A 1,695-nucleotide genomic window follows, 5' to 3' on the forward strand; every position below is an offset into this window, starting at 1 on the left:
GACTTTTAAGCTTTTTTTTTTTGAGATGGAGTTTCGCTCTTGTCGACCAGCTGGAATGCAGTGGTGCAATTTTGGCTCACTGCAACCTCCGCCTCCCAGGTTCAAGTGATTCTCCTGCCTCAGCCTCCCGAGTAGCTGGGATTACAGGCGCTCGCCACCACGCCTAGCTAATTTTTGTATTTTTTTTTTAGTAGAGATGGGGTTTCACCGTCTTGGCCAGGCTGGTCTCAAACTCCTGACCTCCGGTTTAAGTTTTAAGAAATGCATTGCTCTTTCTCTTAAGCGCGCTGCTGAAGATCCTGGTATCGCCATGGGCCGCCGCCCCATCCGTTGTTACTGGTATTGTAAGAACAAGCTGTACCCAAAGCCTCAGTTCTGCTGAGGTGTCCCTGATACCATTATTCTCATCTTTGACCTGGGGTGGAAGAAGGCAAAAGTGGATGAGTTTCCACTCTGTGGCCACATGGTGTCAGGTGAATATGGGCAGCTCTCCTCTGAAGCCCTGGAGGCTGCCTGAATTTGTGCCAATAAGTACATGGTAAAAAGTTGTGGCAAAGACGGCTTTCATATCCGAGTGCAGCTCCACCCCTTCCACATCATCTTCATCAACAAGATGTTGTCCTGTGCTGGGGCTGACAGGCTCCAGGTATGCGAAGTGCCTTTGGGAAGCCCCAGGGCACTGTGGCCAGGGTTCACATTGGCCAAGTTATCATATCCATCTGCACCAAGCTGCAGAACAAGGAGCATGCGATTGAGGCCCTGCACAGGGCCAAGTTCAAGTTCCCTGGCGGACAGAAGATCCACATGTCAAAGAAGTGGGGGCTTCATCAAGTTCAATGCGGATGAATTTGAAGACATGGTGGCTGAGAAGCAGCTCATCCCAGATGGCTGTGGGGTCAAGTACATCCCTAGTCGTGGTCCTCTGGGCAAGTGGCAGGCCCTGCACTCGTGAGGGCTTCCACTGTGCTGCCCCCTCTTAATACTCACCAATAAATTCTACTTCCTGTCCACCTTAAAAAAATTTTTTTAAATGCATTTAGTAATGTTACAGCTGCAATAGATAGTGATTCCTCTGATGGATCTGATCAAAGTAAATCTGGAAAAGATTCACCATTCTAGGTGGCATTTAAAACATTCATGAATAGGCCAGGCAGGTGGCTCATGCTTGTAATCCCAGCACTTTGGGAGGCTGAGGCAGGCAGATCACCTGAGGTCAGGAGTTCAAGACCAGCCTGACCAACATGTTGAAACCCTGTCTCTACTGAAAATACAAAAATTAGTCGGGCATGGTGGCATTCACCTGTAATCTCAGCTACTCAGGAGGGTGAGGCAGGAAAATCGCATGAACCCGGGAGGCAGAGGTTGCAGTGAGCTTAGATCATGCCACTGCACTGCAGCTTGGGTGACAGCAGGCACACACCACCATGCCTGGCTAATTTTTGTATTTTTAGTAGAGACGGAGTTTCACCATGGTGGCCAGGCTGGTCTCAAACTCCTGACCTCAGGCGATCCACCCACCTCAGCCTCCTAAAGTGCTGGGATTACAGGCATGAGCTACCGCGCCTGCCCTATGTTTTGGTTATTAATCCCTTGTCAGATAGATAGTTTGCAGATAATTTCTCCCCTTCCGTGGGCTGTCCCTTCACTTTGTTGATTTTTTTTCCTTTGGGGTGCAGGAGCTTTTTAACTTAATGT

General features: G+C 49.1%; 1 pseudogene; it reads left to right on the forward strand.

The window, feature by feature from the left end:
• The first annotated feature begins 310 nt into the window (after positions 1-310).
• LOC115838355 lies at positions 311-952 on the forward strand (annotated as a pseudogene).
• The last annotated feature ends 743 nt before the right edge of the window (positions 953-1,695 follow it).

This window comes from Nomascus leucogenys, chromosome 14 (genome assembly GCF_006542625.1).
Source record: "Nomascus leucogenys isolate Asia chromosome 14, Asia_NLE_v1, whole genome shotgun sequence".
NCBI lineage: Eukaryota > Metazoa > Chordata > Mammalia > Primates > Hylobatidae > Nomascus > Nomascus leucogenys.